At 48.8% G+C, this 21248-nt stretch overlaps 1 long non-coding RNA gene across 1 annotated transcript in view; it reads left to right on the forward strand.

Moving 5' to 3' along the window:
* The first annotated feature begins 4240 nt into the window (after positions 1–4240).
* Positions 4241–21248, forward strand: part of LOC133258399 (uncharacterized) — a 33174-nt gene continuing 16166 nt past the window's right edge. The window contains exon 1 of the long non-coding RNA XR_009740004.1: positions 4241–4608. This is a non-coding gene — a long non-coding RNA (uncharacterized LOC133258399). The remainder of the gene's footprint in view (positions 4609–21248) is intronic.

The following is a 21248-nucleotide window of genomic DNA, read 5'->3' on the forward strand; positions in this document are numbered from 1 at the left end:
GTGATACACGTAGAACTTAACTTCTTTTTAGGTGTTTTTAACCTGCTCAATATAAAGAAATATATACTTCATTTGATAAAGTACATCACATAAGTATATATATGCATCTTTATAAGAGAACCAGCTTAGGATATTTCCCTTATTTTTGTTTCAACAACTAACGAGTTTTACCTAGGTTAGTCTACATTTCTTGTATTTTGGGGTTGCCTGGAGAAGGCAATGGCACCCCACTCCAGTACTCTTGCCTGGAAAATCCCACGGACAGAGGAGCCTGGTGGGCTGCAGTCAATGGTGTCGCTAAGAGTCGGACGCGACTGAGCAACTTCACTTTCACTTTTCACTTTCATGCATTGGAGAAGGAAATGGCAACCCACTCCAGTTTTCTTGCCTGGAGAATCCCAGGGACGGGGGAGCCTGGTGGGCTGCCATCAATGGGGTCGCACAGAGTCGGACTGAAGTGACTTAACAGCAGCAGCAGCAACAGCAGTGTACTTGTATGGGCTTCCATGGTGGCTTAGATGGTAAAGAATCCAACTGCAATGCAGGAGACCTGGGTTCGATCTCTGGGTCGGGAAGATCCCCTGGAGGAGGGCATGGCAACCCACTCCAGTATCCTTGCCTGGAGAATCCCATGGACAGAGGAGCCTGGCTACAGTCCATGGGGTCCCAAAGAGTCAGACACGACTCTGCGACAGCACGCACGCATAGTGGACTTGTGCAGAACTGGCCTTCTCTGACCCTGGAGTCATTTCCATTCATCGTAACACCCCGAATACCTGCGTTACTTTGCTGTTGCTTTGTAAATTCCCAGGCTCTCTCTGCCCCTTGTGACTCTACTAGATTTGGTAGTTCCTACCAAGCCTTCCTACTCTGCCACTTGGCATCTCTTTGAAGCGGTTATGGTTCAGTCTAGAACTTGGACTGAAACATTAAAATTTCCCACTGAATTACAACCAAGCACACACATCTGAAATCTACATCATAGTGAACCATCACCCAGATCAAGAATCAAAAATATCCACTTGATAGCACCCTTAGAAAATAAGTGCTCTCTCGTCACCAATGATTAGCATCACCTGGTTTTGAGTATCATACAAATGGAATCACACAGTATGTACTCTTCTGTGTCTCAGTGTTATGACTAGTGTTGAATAGGGCTATTTATTTCTCTTCTCTGCTGTGTACTATTCCGCTCATGGACTGCAGTGTAAGTGTAATTATTGATCACCTCTACTGTAGATGGAGTTAGTGGAGGACAGAGGAGCCTGGCATGCTGCAGTCCATGAGGTCACAAAGAGTGGGACACAGCTTAGCAACTGAAAAAACTCTTGGTGGACACAGGTTATTTTCAGTTTGGGGCTGTTAGAAATAGGCAGTTAGGAACATTTTGAAACTTGTGTTTTGGTGAACAAAAACACTCGGTTCTTTTGGGTGAAATTCCAGAAGTAGAGTTGCTATGGTATAAGATATATTTGCATATATTTGCCTTAGTATAATAGATATGGTCATTAACACATCAGTTATTTTTAACAGAAATTTGTGTAAGATCAGATCAGATCAGATCAGTCACTCAGTCATGTCCGACTCTTTGCAACCCCATGAATCTCAGCACGCCAGGCCTCCCTGTCCATCACCAACTCCTGGAGTTCACTCAGACTCATGTCCATCACGTAGGTGATGCCATCCAGCCATCTCATCCTCTGTCGTCCCCTTCTCCTCTTGCCCCCAATCCCTCCCAGCATCAGAGTCTTTTCCAATGAGTCAACTCTTCAAATGAGGTGGCCAAAGTACTGGAGTTTCAGCTTTAGCATCAGTCCTTCCAAAGAAATCCCAGGGCTGATCTCCTTCAGAATGGACTGGTTGGATCTCCTTGCAGTCCAGGGGACTCTCAAGAGTCTTCTCCAACACCACAGTTCAAAAGCATCAATTCTTTTGTGCTCAGCCTTCTTCACAGTCCAACTCTCACATCCATACATGACCACAGGAAAACCCATAGCCTTGACTAGATGGACCTTTGTTGGCAAAGTAATGTCTCTGCTTTTCAATATGCTATCTAGGTTGGTCATAACTTTCCTTCCAAGGAGTAAGCGCCTTTTAATTTCATGGCTGCAGTTACCATCTGTAGTGATTTTGGAGCCCAGAAAAATAGTCTGACACTGTTTCCACTGTTTCCCCATCTATTTCCCATGAAGTGGTGGGACCGGATGCCATGATCTTCGTTTTCTGAATGTTGAGCTTTAAGCCAACTTTTTCACTCTCCACTTTCACTTTCATCAAGAGGCTTTTTAGTTCCTCTTCACTTTCTGCCATAAGGGTGGTGTCATCTGCATATCTGAGGTTATTGATATTTCTCCCAACAATCTTGATTCCAGCTTGTGTTTCTTCCAGTCCAGCGTTTCTCATGATGTACTCTGCATAGAAGTTAAATAAACAGGGTGACAATATACAGCCTTGACGAACACCTTTTCCTGTTTGGAACCAGTCTGTTGTTCCATGTCCAGTTCTAACTGTTGCTTCCTGACCTGCATACAAATTTCTCAAGAGGCAGATCAGGTGGTCTGGTATTCCCATCTCTTTCAGAATTTTCCACAGTTTATTGTGATCCACACAGTCAAAGGCTTTGGCATAGTCAATAAAGCAGAAATAGATGCTTTTCTGGAACTCTTTTGCTTTTTCTATGATCCAGCGGATGTTGGCAATTTGATCTCTGGTTCCTCTGCCTTTTCTAAAACCAGCTTGAACATCAGGAAGTTCACGGTTCACATATTGCTGAAGCCTGGCTTGGAGAATTTTGAGCATTACTTTACTAGCGTGTGAGATGAGTGCAATTGTGCGGTAGTTTGAGCATTCTTTGGCATTGCCTTTCTTTGGGATTGGAACAAAAACTGACCTTTTCCAGTCCTGTGGCCACTGCTGAGTTTTCCAAATGTGCTGGCATATTGAGTGCAGCACTTTCACAGCATCATCTTTCAGGATTTGGAATAGCTCAACTGGAATTCCATCACCTCCACTAGCTTTGTTCGTAGTGATGCTTTCTAAGGCCCACTTGACTTCATATTCCAGGATGTCTGGCTCTAGGTCAGTGATCACACCATGGTGATTATCTGGGTCGTGAAGATCTTTTTTGTAAGTGCTAGAGGCCTGGAACAGCAGAAGGGGACGCTGAGGTAACCCAGAGGGAGACAGAATTGTTACCCACTCGAGGCAGTTACTACCCCTGGGTCAAAGTGAAGGGAAGAAGTTGGGGTGTTGGAATCTAGGAGCTGGAGGACCTGCCATGCTCAGAGAGGGGGTACCTGCAGACTGCCGTCCAAGGGGTCACAGGGAGTCTGATTCTGGGGATATCTATGTTAAATAAAGCAGTGTGTACATGTCAATTCCAGACTCCCAATCTAGCCCTGTCTCCAACCCTTCCCCTATAGTAACCAGAAGTTCATTCTCTTAAGTCTGTGAGTCTATTTCTGTTTTGAAAATAAGCTCATTTGTATGATTTTTTAAAGCTTTGTCTTAATTCAACATTTTCTGTCACTGATGATGCATTGGTGGAATGGTTCATAGTGTACAAATTGTTCTCACATCCATTACCTCCTCCTGGATGTGAATGAGACCGTCTCCTTTTCCTAAAGTCTTGTGGATCCCCAGGGAGGCATCTTGTGCCCACACTGCTTCAGTACCTTGTACACACCTCACTTCTATGTTGAGCTGGAATAAGATGGGCCACGAATTCTCTGGAAGTCCTTCCACGGAAAGGCGGGGCTGTCAGTCACCTCCCCTGGGATCTGGGGGGTGAGGGGCCCTGTGGCTTCTAACTGATGGCATTTGGGGAAGTGATTCTGTGGTGTCTACAGGCCGGACCTCAGCTCAGCTTCGACTTCTTCCTCTTGGGTGCTGGAGCTGCCACAAATGACCTCTGACTGTAGTGAGGGTGAAACCGTGGGTGTGAAAGTGAAAATGTTAGCTGCTCAGTCGTGTCTGACTCTTTGCGACCCCATGGACTATAGCCCACCAGGCTTCTCTGTCCCCTGGGATTCTCCAGGCAAGAATACTGGAGTGGGTTGCCATTTCCTTCTCCAGGGGATCTTCCCGACCCAGGGATCGAACCTGGGTCTCCTGCAACGCAGGCAGATTCACAGTTTGAGTCACTGAAACTGTGGGTAACCATGAGTTAAATCCATTTCACCTGTGACTAGACTTCACGAATCAAGGTTGTTTTAATTGTTGTTAGGAAGGACTTACTTGCGTGTCCTCCATTGGAGAGAGTCTGAACAACAAGAGGTTTCCTAGCGACCAGGGAGTCAGCTGTGTCTAGTTCTAGCTGAACCTGTTAAGACTGGTCCTGACAGGAGCACTCACTCTCCAGGTGGGTCAGCCTGCGTGTCCTCCTGACCTCATGACGTCAGAGGACCCCAACCCCACCTTGAGCAGGTGCTGCCTGCCTCCTGCATCTCCACCCCTCATCCCATGAATATCCACCTTTGCCTTCTGGAGAGCTGGTCTGAGGCTTGTTCTGCCATCTTCTTGGACCTTGTGGATAAACCCCTCTTTGCTGCAACCTGGGCTGTGGCTCCTGACAGCATGTTGGGCAAGCGGACCTGGTTTGTTGACAAGGTGAGAGCAGGTGGTGGGGTCACCAGTGAGGCTCAGAGGCGCGGGTCGCTCGGCCACTGCAGTCTCCCCAGGGGATGGCTTAGCACCGTCAGCAGTCACTGCTGCTGAACTCTGTGCAAATCACTGATTCAAGAGCAAAAGAAATGGTTGTTCTTTTTCTTCTTTTTTAAAAAAAAATTGTAAAATACACATTGAGGACATTCTTGTTGTTGTAAACCTGCACCACCATCCGTCTCTAGAACTGTTTTTTCATCTTTCCAAACTCAAAAACTCTGTACCCTAAACACTCACTTCCTGTACCTCTTATACCCAGACCCTGACGACCACCATTCCACTTTTGGGAGGGGAAAGATTTTATTATTTATATTTTATTGAAGTAGACTTGATTGACTAGTATTGATTATAATATTCGTTTCAGGTGAAGTATAGTTGGTTGACTAATATTGATTACAATGTTGGTTTCATGTGAATTATTTTTAGATTACATTTCAATAAAAGTTATTGCAAGATAATGGTTACAATTCCCTGTGCTGTACAATATATTCTCATTGCTTGGCTGTTTTATACATGGTAGTTGTATCTCTTACTCCCTTCCCTACTGGGAGCCACTAGTTCTATCTGTGAATCTGTTTCTATTTTGCATAGACATTCATTTGTATTATATTTTGGATTCCACATGATTGATATCATACAGTATTTGTCCTTCTTTGACTTATTTCACCAAGCACAAGATTCTCTAGGTACGTTTGCTGCTGCTGCCGTTAAGTCGCTTCAGTCGTGTCCGACTCTGTGCGACCCCATAGATGGCAGCCCACCAGGCTCCCCCGTCCCTGGGATTCTCCAGACAAGAACACTGGAGTGGGTCGCCATTGCCTTCTCCGACACATAAAAGTGAAAAGAGAAAGGGAAGTTGTTCAGTGAAGTCATGTCCGACTCTTCGAGACCCCATGGACTGCAGCCCACCAGGCTCCTCCGTCCATGAGATTTTCCAGGCAAGAGTACTGGAGTGGGGTGCCATCGCCTTCTCTGTAGGTACAATGTTTGTACAATGATGCAAATGACAAGACTTTATTCTTTTTATGACTGAGTAATATCCCACGGTGTGTGTGTGCAGGTGTGTGCTGTATCTTCTTAATCCAGTCCTCTGTTCATGGGCACTTGGGCTGTTTCCACAACTTGGCCATTGTCAGCAGTGTTTCTGTGGCCATTGAGGTGCAAGTACCTTTTCAAATTAGTGTTTTCATTTTTTTCCAAATATATACCCAGGAGTGGAATTGCTGGGTCATATGGGTAGCTCTATTTTTAGTTTTTTGAGGAACTCCATACTGTTTTCTACAGTGGCTGTGCCGATTTACATTCCCAGCAATCGTGTAGGAGGGTTCTTTTTTTTTTTTTTCCCCCAGAGCTTCTGCAGTGTTTGTTATTTGTGGACTTTTAGGTAATGAACATTCTGACTGATGTGAGGTGATATCTCATCATCTTGATTTGCATGTCTCTAATAATAAGCAATATTGGGCATTTTTCATGTGCCTGTTGGCCATCTGTATGTCTTCTTTGGAAAAAATGTCTATTCAGATCTTCTGTCCATTTTTTAAATTGTTTTTTTTTTTTTTTTTGGATATTGAGTTGTGTGAGCTGTTTGTATATTTTAGATACTAACTCCTCATCAACCATATCATTTACAAATATTTTCTCCCATTCTGTAGGTTGTCTTTTTATTTTTTCCTTTTCTTACCAAAATTTATACATTTAATTAGGTCTTATTTATTTATTTATTTTTGTTTTAGTTTCCCTTGCCTTAGGATCCAAAGACTATTGGTATGATTTATGACAACGAATATTCCGCCTTGGTCTCTTTTAGGAGTTTTATGGTTTCAGGTATCAAATTTGGGTCTTTCATCCATTTTGAGTCTATTTTTTTAAAAATATGGTGCCAGGAAGTTCTGATCTCATTGTTTCACAGCTGTTTCTCCAGTTTTCCCAGCAGCATTTATGGAAGAGACTTTCTCCACCGTGTACTCTTGCCTGCTTTGTCACAGATTGACCATCGGGTGTGGGTTTATTTCTGGGTGCTCTCTACTGCTGCAGTGATCTGTGTGTCTGTGCTTACACAGTGTGCCGCTTTGATTACTGTAGCTTTGTCGTATAGTGTGACATCTGAGAGAGTGATACTACCTGCTTTGTTCTTTTTTCTCAAGATTGCTTTGGCAGTTTAGGATCTTCTATGGTTCTACATGAATTTTAGGATTATTTGTTCTAGTTCTGTGGGAAAATACTATTGGTATTTTAATACAGCCTTCAACTTTTTGTCTCTGTGAATTTGCCTATTCTAGGTACATCATATAAATAAAATCATATATTTATCCCTTTGTGTGTAGCTTATTTTGCTTAGCGTAATGTCTTTGAGCTCCATCCATGTTGTAGCACATGTCAGGATTTCATAATACTCTACTGTATGGATAGATGAATTTATGTATCTGTTCACCCCTTAGTGGACATTTGTGTCATTTTCAGTTTTGGCTGTTGAGAATAATGCTGCTGTGAACCTGGATGTGTAAATATCGGTCTGAGTCCCAGCTTTCAATTCTTTTGGAAATATACCCAGATATGGGGCTTCCCAGGTGGTGCTAGTGGTAAAGAATCTGTTTGCCAATGCAGGAGATGCAAGAGACATGGTTCAGTCCCTGGGTGAGGAAGATCTCCTGGAGAAGGAAGTGATAACCCACTCCAGTATCTTGCCTGGAAAATCCCATGGCGGGCTACAATCCACAGGGCTCACAAAGAGTCGGACACAACTGAGTGCACACACATAGACACCCAGAAGTGAAATTTCTGGATCGTATTTAACATCTGTTTAGTGTTTGAGGATGGAGAAGGCAATGGTACCCCACTCCAGTACTCTTGCTTGGAAAATCCCATGGACAGAGGAGCCTGGTAGGCTGCAGTCCATGAGGTCGCTAAGAGTTGGACACAACTGAGCGACTTCACTTTCACCTTTCACTTTCATGCTTTGGAGAAGGAAATGGTAACCCACTCCAGTGTTCTTGCCTGGAGAATCCCAGGGATGGCGGAGCCTGGCGGGCTGCCATCTATGGGGTCGAACAGAGTCGGACACGACTGAAGCGACTTAGCAGCAGCAGCAGCAGCAGTGTTTGAGGAACCTGTTGTTCTGAGCCTAAGTTCAGAGGCGGTTTGTTCCCCGGTAACGGGCGACCCAAATGCTCCTGGAAGGCACTGTGTCTGCACGTCTGTCTGCTCCACTGGGCAGAGCTCCTCTGATGCCGTTTGTCTGCACTGTTAGCTTGTAGCAGCGAGCATGGAGCATGGTTCTGGCACTAGTTAATGGAGAGTCTCACAACCAGCTGTGACTCTGAGAATATTTACGAATCTGATGGGCAGTAGGCATGGGTTCATTACAAAGGACCAATGCCTTGTAGGGTCAGGAGTGCCCCCTGCCCCCCGGCAGGTATCCCCTCTAGTTGCTGGATGGTGGGGCAGTCCGGAGGTGGTGGTGGAGTGGACCCACCTGCTGCTTTACTGGCAGGGGTGCAGCTAGTTATCACCTGGTATGGATGTTTCAGCATCTCTGCAGGCAGCCGAGTGGTCCCAGGGTGGGTGTCACTCGCAGCGACACTGTTCACCATCGCTGGTGGGGAGGTGGGGGATGTGGACCAAGTCCTGCAGATGAGGAAACTGAGGTGTGTGTGTGGGGGGTCAGTGACTTCTGTGAGGTCACAAGGTGGACAGGTGTCCAGGCTCATGAAATGGGGGCTTTGATTCTTAGTCGAAGTCCTTCCATCACACTATGGGTACTGCAGGGGAAGTTCACAGTCATCCTGGAGGATGGGCCTCTCGTTGTAAGCCCTTTGGCTATGGGGCCTTGGGACTCCGGGCTATGGGTGCAGGCTTGTGAGCCCCGCAGTCTGAGACGAGCCCTGGGGAGGCTGAGGGAACCAGGCTCTGAGGATGTGGGTCTTGGTCAAGGGGAGGGCAAGCAGGGAGCCTAGGTGGGCAGTGGGCCTGGATGTCCAGAGGCCCAGAACTCTGGCTGAAGTGGCGATCCCCTGGTGAGCAGACAGACGGCCATCTACTGGGGACAGGAAGAGACACACTTGTCCCCTCTTTGGTCACTTACTGTGTGGCTGATGTAAATGTCCATTCACAGAGAAGGTTGTGTGGTGAGAAGGAATTCACAGAAATATTAGCAAGAGGAGAAAATCATTTTCCAAGAGAGGAAAGGGCAGATGCTTAGACTGGCATTGGCACATAGATGAGGGTCTGACTTGCATCAAGTTTAGGGGACCAGGTGCAGGGAAGAGGGGGTGCGGGCATGTCTGTCTTTGTCTCCAGCAGAATCCAGCCTGCTATGTCTGTAAGATGTGGTTTTACTGAGATTCTGTACATTCTTGTCTTCAGTAGTTTTCCAGTCCTGGGGTCTGAGAGAGACTCGATAGTGGCCCTTGACAGGTGCTGCTCTGTTGTGAACAGTGTTAGGTGGGTTTACATTTCCTTCCTCTGAATATTCAGGCTTCTCAGGTAAAGAATCCATCTGCCAGTGCAGGTAACGGATTCAATCCCTGAGTCAGGAAGATTCCATGGAAGAGGAATGGCAACCCACTCCAGTATTCTTGCCTGGGAAAGTCCATGGACAGTGGAGCCTGGCGGGCTATAGTCCATGGGGTCGCAAAGAGTTGGACACGACTGAGCTAAGCCTCTTGATGAAAGTGAAAGTGGAGAGTGAAAAAGTTGGCTTCAAGCTCAACATTCAGAAAACGAAGATCATGGCATCGGTCCCATCACTTCATGGGAAATAGATGGGGAAACAGTGGAAACAATGTCAGACTTTATTTTTCTGGGCTCCAAAATCACTACAGATGGTGACTGCGCCATGAAATTAAAAGACGCTTACTCCTTGAAAGAAAAGTTATGACCAACCTAGATAGCATATTCAAAACCAGAGACATTACTTTGCCAACAAAGTTTCGTCTAGTCAAGGCTATTGTTTTTCCTGTGGTCATGTATGGATGTGAGAGTTGGACTGTGAAGAAGGCTGAGCGCCGAAGAATTGATGCTTTTGAACTGTGGTGTTGGAGAAGACTCTTGATAGTCCCTTGGACTGCAAGGAGATCCAACCAGTCCATTCTGAAGGAGATCAGCCCTGGGATTTCTTTGGAAGGAATGATGCTAAAGCTGAAACTCCAGTACTTTGGCCGCCTCATGTGAAGAGTTGACTCATTGGAAAAGACTCTGATGCTGGGAGGGATTGGGGGCAGGAGGAGAAGGGGACGACAGAGGATGAGATGGCTGGATGGCATCACTGACTCGATGGACGTGAATCTGAGTGAACTCCAGGAGTTGGTGATGGACAGGGAGGCCTGGAGTGCTGCGATTCATGGGGTTGCAAAGAGTCGGACACGACTGAGCAACTGATCTGATCTGATCTGAGCGACTAAACAGCGCAGCAGCTTCTGAATATTAACTTAGTCTTAAGAGTTACATGGAACCTAGATGGCCCCTCTGTTGGGAATCAGGATGGAGGGCTCATCTTCTGAGCTGGGCCGCAGAGCTATCCCCACCTGGGGGCCCTGGAGGGTTGTCTTGGAATTGAATTGACCTGTGATGGGGCGGGGGTAGGGCAGGAAGACAGTTCTTGGGGAAGGAGAGGAGAAACATACAAGACAGGGAGTGAAGCAGAGGAGACAGAGCATAGCAGTTACGAAGTGTGTAAGATAGCCTCGTTTAGTGCCTGAAGCCAGAGCTGCAGCCACGGTCACTAGGACTGACGAGGCTGTCATTTCAGCCGGCATCTGAAAAGGTGGGGGGGGGCAGAGACCCGGTGCGGCTGCTCTTCTGGGGTAACAGGGGTGCAACAGTGCAGCTTTTGATCCAGTTAGGAGGAGTGCAGCGGTCCCGAGGTTCCGCGGAGGAAGTGCAGTCCAGATGAAAGTGGTATCAGGCTGTAAGAGAGGCGGTAAAGCGGATGTTCACACATCTGACCCTTCTGGCAGGGCCTGTGTGGGGTTACAAGTCCCTCCAGAGGGCTTACGGTGGCAGAAGCCTTGGGGAGGCTGGACGTTCTTTTCCGGGGTGAGAAGCTGTCCTTGAAAGTCAAAGCCCCAGCTTTTTGTGGAAGGAGCTGATGTGTTTGTGACGGGTCCTAGTTTTACTTAGTTGTGTAGGGCAGGTGCCAGGAGTTACCTGTAGAGGAGGTCAGATGAAAGTCAGTGGAATTGATAGGAGGACAAATAGAGTCCTGTGAAAGGACCATTCACTGGAGGAGGATGGAATTTTTAGATGCCCGATTTGGGAAGGCTCCTGGTTGGGGAAATTATTTATTTGAGCTCTGTTTCTTGTTCTGCCCCAACGTCAAGAGGGAGTTTAGGTAGAGAGTTTGATTGCAGTTGGGAGGAGTTGGGGGTGAAGGTATGGTCTGGGTGTGAGGCCAGGGGACCACCCCTGAGGTAGTGCTGGCCATAACGTACCTGGGAGACTTGATCAGTAAGGAGACTTCCTGGAAGAGGGGTCCGTGGATGGGGAGGGGCACTAGAGGAATTGGATCCATGAGACAGCCTGAGGCCAGAAATACCACCATGGGGGCAGGGGCCCAATCCAGGGTGGGGGGCCTGAGTAGGGACAAGGTTGCCTGAGGGGTGCTGGAAACCCGGAGGGGCCTGTCCTGCCAGAGGTAGCACACAGCCAGCAGCTGCAATGCTGTGAGCCCTTGGCCTTTGGAAGGGGGCCGTGGTTTCTTCTGTTGTGCGGAAGGAAGGGTGATGGAGGAGAGGCCCCTGACAGGTGGCTGGTGTGAAAGAGAGCGGTCAAGTACGAGGTGAGAAAGAGAACAAGCATTCTGTCTTAGCCGTCTGCGGGGCTGGTCCAGCAGGGGCCGGGAACTTCCTTCCGGGGACAGGAGAAGGGTTACGTCTGCCGCTGTGAAAGATTATAAAGAGTAGAAGGGGAAATAAGAGAGTAAGACCCATGTAAGCCCTCCAGGGCATGTGGTCTCTGGGTTCCAGTGGACCTGAAGTTTGGAGGCGGATGATTGCAGACTGGCGTAGGGAGAGGACTGTGTTGGGGACACAGCAGGAGGACCAGTGGGCTTGAGTCGTGACAGTGTGTCCAGTTGGATGTCTGAGAGCTTGGGGGCCATTGGAGGTGTGAGTAGTACCTGAAATGGACCCTCTGGAGGAGATTGGAGGGTTTGGTATGTGTGTGGAGGCTCTTTCATAAGACCCGGTCCCCAGATTGTAGGATTGTGGGTGGGGACAAGTCCTGAGGTCAGGGTGCGTGCTGTGTGCCAAGTTGCTTGTCGTCATGTCCAACTCTGTGTGACCCCATGGACTGTAGCCCGCCAGGCTCCTCTGTCCATGGAATTCTCCAGACAAGAATACTGGAGTGGGTTGCCATGCCCCCTCCAGGGGATCGTAAGAGACCAGGGATGGAACCCAGGTCTCTTACGTCTCCTGCGTTGGCAGATGGGTTCTTTACCACTAGCACCACCTGAGGTTGGGGTAGGTATCTATTAGCATGGGTCCATGAAAGGTTGTAAGTCTAGTTTTAAGGTTGAGGGGTAAGGGCTTGGAGGAGGAGGCTTCCTGGTAAAAGAGAATAAGAAGAGCTGGGTGTCATACATGAGTTCAAAGGGATGGAGGTGTAAGCGGGCCTTCTGAGTCATCTGGAGTCAGAAAGCCAGGGAAGGTGTTCTAGCCAGCTCTGATGGAGTTCCAAGGTGAACTTAGTGAGCTGTTTTTTAAGGCAGGGGTCCCCAACTTCTGGGACCTAATGTCTGAAGATCTGAGGTGGAGCTGATGTAATAATAATAGAAACAATAAATGTAATGCTCTTGAATCATCCTGAAACCATCAAACCATCCCCCAGTTTGTGGAAAAATTGTCTTCCACGAAACTTGTCCCTGGTGCCAAAAAGGATGTGGACCACTGTTTGAAGGGAAGAGTGAGCCTTTTCTGGTTTCTCCTGAAGGTTGGGGATGCCAGGCTGTATGTGGTTTGCATTTAATGTCTAAAGTTTGAAACACCTGTTGGGTAATTTGAGCGGTGAAAGCTGAGCCACTGTCACTCTGGAGAGAGGTGGGGAGACCCAGTCTAGGGATAATTTCTTGCAGAAGTGCCTGAGTTGCACAGAAGCCCTTCCGGGTGTAGCAGGAAGGCCTTGGTCCACCCAGTAAAGTGTCAACAAGTGTTAACAGGTACTTGCACCTTTTATGGGTGGTCATACGGGTGAAGTCTAATTGCCAGTCCTGACCTGGCAGGCGTCCCCTTAATTGCTGGGTTGGGAGAGATGGCACAGGCTTTAGACGTCTCTGGGAGTTCACTCATTTGCAAATAGGATATGGTGAGGGGACATCTTTTAGTTCTACTTCTAAGTTAGCGGAATGGAGAAGAGGGGCTAAGAGAACCTTTCAGGGCTCTGTGCCCATGTGGAGAGTGGTATGTGGATCGGCCTATTGCTGACAGCAACATTTTCCCGAGAGTGAAAACCATGGCCCATCCTGAGGAGGTCCTGGTTCTGAGCACACCTCAGCCTCGGACTGGTGAACATGCAGGGCGACTTGAGAGGGAGAAGGGCTGGAGAGCCTGGCGGGAAGCGTGAGTGCCCGCAGCGGCCAGCGTGGCCGCTTTGTTGATTGTGCTGTTGCCTGTAGTCTCTGAGCACTGGGTCTGTTGTTGCCCTTTGCGGTGCGTGGCTGACACCTGAGCGGGTGATGGGGCTGCCTGCCCGAGTTATAGGATAAGATGGGCATGTTTACTTGAGGTCCCCTGGGTGGTGGGCAGGCCCCTTTCTTTCCAGATAGCGCATGTGAGTGAAGGAGATGGAAGGCAAATTTAGGATCTGTGTGTTTGTTGACCTCAAGGTCTCTGGCTAGTTGTAAAGCTCTGTGCCATGCCTAGTCATTCAGTCGTGTCTGACTCTTTGTGACCCCATGGACTGTAGCCCACCAGGCTCCTCTGTCCATGGAATTCTCCAGGCAAGAATACTGGAGCGGGTTGCCATGCCCTCCTCCAGGGGATCTTCCCAATCCAGGGATCGAACCTGGGTCTCCCACATTACAGGCAGATTCTTTACCATCTGAGCCACAAGGGAAGCCTGCAAAGCTTTAATTAAGGCTATTAATCCAGCCTTTGGGGCAGAGGTGTTGGGTGGCAGTGGGGAGCTCTCTCTTACTCGGGTGGTGGTGACGAGAGTGTATCCTGCTTTGCACTGTTCATTGACCATATAGCTGCTGCCACTGGTGAACGAAGTGTGATCCAGGGAGGATATGGGGTGTCTGTTAAATCAGATCGGACAGTAGTGGACTGTTCCAGGATTTCTACACAAGAGTGTTCCGGGGTTTGGGGTTCAGAGGAGTCTGGCAGGAATGTGGCAGGTTGAGAACTGAGTGCATAGAGAGACGTTGAGTGACGGACTATCGGGTAAGAGAGTTTGATATTGAGTAACCCTACTGTTGGTGAGAAACTGAGGGGCGTTGTTTGGAATGTCCATCACCTGGTGAGGTGTGGGGAGAGGAAGTGTCTGTCCAGAAGTGAGATTGTGGCCCTCTGCTCGGAGGAGGCCAGCCTTCAGCTGTGGTGTCCAGGTTCTTTGAGAAGTAAGTTACAGCTTTTAAATTAGGGCTGTGTTTTTGTCCTACTTGTGGGGTGATTCCTCTTCATCCAGGGGGTACAGCCAGAAGGGCTTCTCCAGGTTTGGGGGGCCAGGGCTGGAGCACTGGGGAGAATTGACTGGGGAGAGGGCCTCAGGGGGAGGTTTGGCTGTAAGGCCACAGTGAGGGGCCAGATGTGGAAGTGTCCAGTGAGGCTCAGAAAAGCCCTGATTTCCTTTTAGTTTGGAGGTAGAAGGAGAGAGGCTGTGAGCTCTGTGTGTTGAGTAGTGGCTGTGTGATGTCCTGGGGATGAGAGAAATTCCTGGGTATCCGACTGACTGGACTGATGTGTGCTCTAGAAGGAAGACCTTGGTAGCCTTGCAGAGCCTGGGGGGTAAGAAGGGTGGTGGGTCTGGTGAGGGAGGTGTGGTGGTCCCGGCTGTAGAGGAGGGGTCGTCAACACAGGGAGGAACAATGCTGCCCAGGAGCCATGGGTAGATCAGAGGCAGGGGCTTGACCAGAGAGGTGGGAGCTATCTCTGAATCCCTGGAGAAGGGAGGGAAAGGTGAGTTGTTGGGAGCGGAGAGTGTCAGGGTCCATTCATAAAAAAGCAAATATATCTTGAGAATCTCGGGGGAGAGGGATGGTGGAGAAAGCATCTTTTAGATGGAGGACAGTAAAGACCTGAGTGTTAGGAGAACTGAGGGTGGTGTGGGGATTTGGGACTGCAGGGTGGAGAAGGACCACTGCCTCATAAATCATAGCTAGGTCCTGTACTAGACGACACGTGCCTTCTGCCTTTTTAACGAGTTGAACAGGGGTGTTATAAGGGGAGTTGCTAGGTCTAAGGAGTCCAGAGTTTAGAAATTTGTGAATGAGGGGTGTGTGTCCCCTAAGATCTTCCAGTTTCATAGGGTATCGAGAGCAGCGGGGACAGCGAGAGGGGTCCCTCCTGGTGACAGTGGCAGGAGTCAGGTGAGAGGTCCTCTTGGGGGTGTCAATGTCCCCTACTGTTGTTGTTCAGTCGTGTCCGACTCTTTGGCCCCTTTGGATTGCAGCATGCCAGGCTCCTCTGTCCCTCACTATCGCCTGGAGTTTGCCCAAGTTCATGTCCATTGAATTGGTGATGACATCCAACCATCTCATCCTTTGTCACCCCCTTCTCCTCTTGCCCTCAATCTTTCCCAGCATCAGGGTCTTTTCCAATGAGTTGGCTCTTCGCATCAGGCGGCCAAAGTATTGGAACTTCAGCATCATTCCTTCCAATGAATATTCAGGGTTGCTTTCCTTTAGGATTGACTGGTTGGATCTCCTTGAAGTCCAAGAGACTCTCAAGAGTCTTCTCTACATAATTGAGGGAACCTGTTTCAGCATTTCTTGTAGAAGAGGGCTGAGCATCAGAGGGAGTGTCTCTTAAGACTCCAAGGAAGGAGGTTTGTGATGTAGAATTAGTTTAGTGTTTAGTTTGGTCAAAAACAGGGTTGGGGGAGGCCCATGAGGGTGCCTAGGGGGGGATGAGATAGCTGGGAAGGACGAGGGAGGAATGTAAAGATCTGATCTCCCAGTGAGCGTGGTGGGTCAGAGGTTTGGAGCATAGGTTGAGGTTTGCCTTCTGCTGTGATAATGATGATGGGTGAGGGAATCAAGGGACCTGAGAATTTGGGAAGAGCAGAGTAAGTGGCTGCAGTATCAGTTAAGAAATTGACTTTCTTACCTCTATGGATAGAGTTACCCAAGGGTTGGCCAACTCGATTAAAAAATATATTTGTTTATTTGACTGTGCCCAGTTTTAGTTGCAGCATGCAGGATCTTTAGTTGAGGCATGTGAACTCTTTAAAAATAAATAAATACATAAATAAATACAAAAAAAATAAATACGTATACACACACAATACATATGTATGTGTGGTGTATATACACACATGTGTGTGTATATGTGTGTATATATATGTATGTGTGTATATATATGTGTGTGTGTGTATATATATACACATATATTTTTTTATTTGACTGCCGGGTCTTAGTTGAGAAATGAAAACTCTTTTATATATATATATATAGGCTTCTCCCAGAGAAGGCAATGGCACCCCACTCTTGCCTGGAAACTCCCATGGATGGAGGAGCCTGGTAGGTTGCAGTCCATGGGGTTGCTAAGACTTGGACACGACTGAGCGACTTCACTTTCACTTTTCACTTTCATGCACTGGAGAAGGAAATGACAACTCCACTCCAGTGGAGAATCCCAGGGACGGGGGAGCCTGGTTGGCTGCTGTCTATGGGGTCACACAGAGTTGGACACGACTGAAGTGACTTAGCAGCAGCAGCAGCGGCATGGGCTTCTCCAGTGGCTCAGTGGAAAAGAATCTACCTGTGGGCCCGGTGGGCCATGGGGTCACAAAGAGTTGAACATGACTTAACAACTGAACAACAACAGTGTTTATTTATTTATTTGGCTGTGTTGGGTCTTAGTAGCAGCATGCTGGATATTTGGGTGCAGTATGCTGGCTCAGCAGTCATGGGCTTAGTTGCCCCAAGGCATGTGGGATCCTCGCTCCCCAACAAGGGACGGAATCCATGTCTCCTGAATTATAAGTTGATTCTTAACTACTGGACCACGAGGGAAGTCCCATAGGCTTAGTTGATATCATGTCAGGGAGCCAGGTCCAGGGTCATGGCCGTCAGTCTGAAGATGGTAGACATTCTTGAAGATCATAGGTGTGGAGGGGTCCTAGCAAGACGGTCCCTGGTTTCAGAAGGGGATTTTGTCCCTTCTTATCAAGGAGAGGGTGGCAGTCCCTCGCCTGGTGCCTTGTTAGTTCACACAGTGGGCACGGTCCTGTGGGCAACCTTTCCTGGTAATCTTGACTCCAGTGCCCCATTGTCTGCTGCTGGAGTAGGAACCAGAGTCGGGGCCCAGTGACTGTTTTCCTTGTCGCCGTTGGGGGGCCTCGGACGATTCTTAGCCTGATGGGTGCCTCTGATTGATTGCAGAGGTGAGCATTTGGAGAGATTTTTCTGCTTTCAAGACCCCTGTGGTCTCGCTCCCTCTCAGCCACCCTCATCTCAGTTATTAGAGACCTTAAAGACTGGTCTCTGAGTTCAAACTGGGGAGTCCGAGGGCCCTTCTCTTAAGTTTTGGAGTTTTCCACATGTACTGGAGGTTGGCTGGGAGATGAAACATATTGCCAGGATTGCTTTGCCTTCCTCAGAGGTTAAGTCTGAGTTGGTGAAAAGGCATAGAGCCTCTGAAAGATGAGACAGGAAAAGAGCAGGGTCTTTTCCTGGGCCTGAAGTAATTCCTTTCATTTTGTCATAGTTACAGCCTTGGTGGTGGCCCTATTCATGCCTTTGATGAGGCAGGTAAGCACATGGTCCCATCGCTGTCTGTCCCGACCCTTCCTGGTAGTTTCAGTCAAGGTCATTGTCGGGGACCACCGTGGGTCCCAGCACATGAGCATCAGTTAGCCCCTGTTAAGGTTGTCCCCATATTCCCTGGCTCTAGCCAGATTCTAGCTTGTTCTGCTGTATTAGTACAAGTGGGGGAAATGACATGTATATCACACCAAGAAAGGTCTTAAGTTAAAGTAAGATATTCAAATTCTTTAGTAAATTTGGTGGGGTCTTCCAAGAAATTGCCTAGCTTGAGTTCAGTTTGAGATAGATCAGACATAGAAAAAGGAACACAAACCTGAACGATTCCCTGGGAACCACTCACTTCATGTAAAGGAACTTGGGGGGCTGGCTCCAGAGGAAACTGGAGGGGACATCCAGACTGGGTGTGCCGGGGAAAAGAAGGAGAACCAGGGGCTGGTGGAGGAGCGGTTGGTGATAGGGAAGAGGGGGCGCTGGGGGTCCTGGTCTGGGAAAGGGGTTCAGTGGTTTTGAGGGGCTGGAGGAGGATGTGGCTGAGGGAACAGGGGAAGGAGCAGAAAGAGGGAGGTGCTCAGGATCGGAGGTGGGGAAGTCGGGTGGTGTTGGTGGTGATGTGCGGCACAAGGACCACAGTTTGGGGTCTTGAGTGAGTTGACAGAAGGCCTAGACGTCAGGAACCTCAGACCATTTGCCAAGGCGGCGGCAGTGCAGATGGAGGTGGAGAATAGTATTGCAGGTGAGACAGCCATCCTGGGGCTGGACCTCCCAGTCGCCCAGTGTGTATCGAGGCCAAGCCAGTGGCAGAAGACTGTTCACTTGGGTCTGAGGTTGTCCAGTCTGAAGTGAAAGTGTTAGTTGCTTAGTCGTGTCCGACTCTTTGCAACCCCATAGACTGTAGCCCGCCAGGCTCCTCTATCCATGGGATTCTCCAGGCAAGAAAACTGGAGTGTGTTGCCCTTCCCTTCTCCAGGAGATCTTCCCCACCCAGGGACTGAACCTGGGTCTCTTGCATTACAGGCAGATTCTTTACCAGCTGAGCTACCAGGGAAGCCTAGTCTGAGAGCTTTCCAGTGTTTAAGGATACATCCCAAAGGGGAGTCTTTCCCTGGGGCAGATTGACAGGTGCCCATAATGACAGCTAGGAAGAAAAGGAAAGAGAGAATTTGGGAGATGGGGCCATTCTGGGAATCCTGGGGTTCAGAAGAAGCATCCCCCGCCCCCTTTGAACAACCTAGGATTCACTCTAAGTCAAAGATGAATCGGATCAATGATGAGACATAAGGAAGATGGACAGGGACGGGCATCTGAGAGGCCATGTTCCTACCTAGACCTCGATGGGGACAGACCTGACCTCGGGCTTTCTGCCACTGATTTCCCTAGAGGAAGCCCCATCAAAGGAATGACTTTCAGTTTGGTGGATGTCTCGGTGGGTGACAAGGAAGGTCAAGCCAGAGGTGAAGGCGAAAGGAGTTCACTTAGTGGAGGTTCTCCCCATTCCAGCCCCCAAAGTGTTAGGTGAGCCAATGCAAGTTGTGAAAGAATTCACAGGAATAATAGCAAGAGGAGAAAAGAGTGTTTGTATTCACTTTCTGAGAGAGGAAAGGGACTGATACTGAAGACTGGGGGTCTGAGTCTTTTATGAGTTTAAGGGACAAGGTGCAGGGAAGAGGGGGTACATGCATATCGATCCTTGTCCCCAGCAGACCCCGGGCCGCTGTGTCTCTGTAAGATATGGTTTTACTGAGATTCTGTTTGTTCTTATTTTCAGTAGTTTTGCAGTCCTGGGGACTGGGAGACAATAGTGGCCCTTGGCAGGTGCTGCTCCATTTGTGAACAGTGTTAGGTGGGTTTATGGAGGTTAACAGAGAAGGTCAATCTTGTTGGCTGAGCAGGACTAAACCATCTTTAGGGCTGTGGGATGTGGCTCCAGGGTTTGGTGCAGAGGGTGGTCACCCTTTGCTGGGACTGGGTGCTGTGTTCCCCTGAAGTGCTGCCCCTGTTAGGAGGTGGGCCATGGCGGGTGGTGCAGTTAGTGCTTTTGTAGAAGGGGCCCGGGAGCTGCCCAGACACCGGTATGGTGGGAGGACCGGGTGGAAGGAGGCTGTGACCCGACCAGACCCCTCCCTTGCATCTCAGCCTACAGCCTCGGCTACATGGGAAAGGAATGGGGTTCTCACGAGCCCTCAGGGCCGAGTGGTCTTGTCGGGGCAGTGTCTGTGCTGTGGGCTGAGCTATTAGATCCCTCTTTCTGTCTCTGCTTCCCCTGGAAGATAAGCTCCGAGAGGCAGGGACTTTGTCTGCTTCTCTGGCTCCTCTCCAGGGTTGGGGAGATGGCTCAGGAGCAGCTATGCAGGTATGTGACTATCTTCCAGGCCAAAAACTCCTGGACGGCAGAACTCAGGGTCACTGGGAGGTCTTGTTTCCGAGCTTGGCTGTGGCGCCCATGTGGATGGCAGGGCCCAGGTCTTCCACCTCTGCCTCCAGCTTGGCTTCTCCCTGGGCACTGGGCCTCGGCTGCCTCATCAGAGAGACCCAGGTTCTCAAACAGCTGTCTGGGACCCTAGGGGCCCTGAGCCATCCCTCACGCATGCAGTTGCCAGAACTATGTTTTCTCCTGTCTTCAAAAACAAGCCGTGGGCCAGCCTTTGCATACCTTCATAGCATTGTCGGAGCTGCTCTGCCAAATTCTCAAGGTTAAGAAGTTTTGTTCATTTGTGTTCACAGACGTCTGTCTCCTTCACTCCCCGCCTCGGAACCAGCCCCTGTTTAACTGTGCCCACGTGGTTCCAGAAGTGTCCTGGGTATCTGCCCCAGGGGCCCTCATGCGGGGGGTAGGTGGTGATGGAACACCTGCCCCCCCGACTCCAGGGCCCCAGGTCTGCAGTGAACCCCCCGGGGCTTATCACCGAATAAATTGGAGAGCAGGATTCCATTAAAACATTTTCAGCAAAAGTATTAAATAAATTTGCTGGGAGGTGGTTTCTTTTACCGATGCATGAGGGTCTCCCCCGCCCCCATCCAAGTTTAAATATAATATGGAAACAAATTCAAGGGCTTTTACCTGCAGCCATCTTTGCATGTAATTTGCAGGCAGCGGCTTCTCTTAAGAACACTGAGAAGGAAGAAAAGAGTGACTTTGTTCTTGGCTGAAGGTCCATTTCCACTCACAGCAGCTACTCGTCCCCCCCACTCAGGGCCATTTGGGAAGCATCGGGGACAATCCAATGTAATCCCCCCATCTCCCCCAGCCACAGGCAAGGTGTCTGGTCAGCAGAAGGGCTTTATGTTAAATGAAACTTAACATATGCACAGATGTTTTGTTGGAAGAGAATCAGGAAGAGTTTCTCAGCAATTAGAATATTTCAAATCAAAACACACATTCTTTAGAGGAGAGGAGAGAGTGCAGGTAGCATTAAACTGTGAACAACTGAAACAAACTGTAGATACTGGACAGGACAGACCCTCCCTGTTCAGGGCTCAGGCCAAGGCTGTGACTCTTAGGACAGCCCTGAATCCTTGCTGTCAGCACCCATCACTCTGCAGTCTGAGGTCAAGGACTGTGCACTGCAGAGAGACGAGCATGAAGACAGAGCTTTGAGGCCAGCCGTCAGGAATTTTAAGTCATTTTATTTATGTGTGTTGTTGTGATTCAATTGCTAAGTTGTGT

This window comes from Bos javanicus, chromosome 12 (genome assembly GCF_032452875.1).
Source record: "Bos javanicus breed banteng chromosome 12, ARS-OSU_banteng_1.0, whole genome shotgun sequence".
NCBI lineage: Eukaryota > Metazoa > Chordata > Mammalia > Artiodactyla > Bovidae > Bos > Bos javanicus.